Genomic DNA, 267 nt, shown 5'->3' on the forward strand with positions numbered 1-267 from the left:
CAAAAGGAACAGCAGGTGTATAGGCCTAAGACATGAACATGCCCAGCATGTTTGAGAGAGGCCAGGAAGGACAGGTTACAGAGTGGGTATACCAATCCCATAAATCCTGTAATCTCTTATACAGATACAGGTTTTATATTACCTAATACAACATGCTATAAGCCTGAAATGAGTCCAGGTCTCCTTTCAACTGCCCAGCACTGCCACAACTGAGATGAGAAGAGAGTTTGACGGGATGAGTCAGTGCATCAGATGCATCTGATACAG

Source organism: Symphalangus syndactylus, chromosome 12 (assembly GCF_028878055.3).
Source record: "Symphalangus syndactylus isolate Jambi chromosome 12, NHGRI_mSymSyn1-v2.1_pri, whole genome shotgun sequence".
NCBI classification, from domain to species: domain Eukaryota; kingdom Metazoa; phylum Chordata; class Mammalia; order Primates; family Hylobatidae; genus Symphalangus; species Symphalangus syndactylus.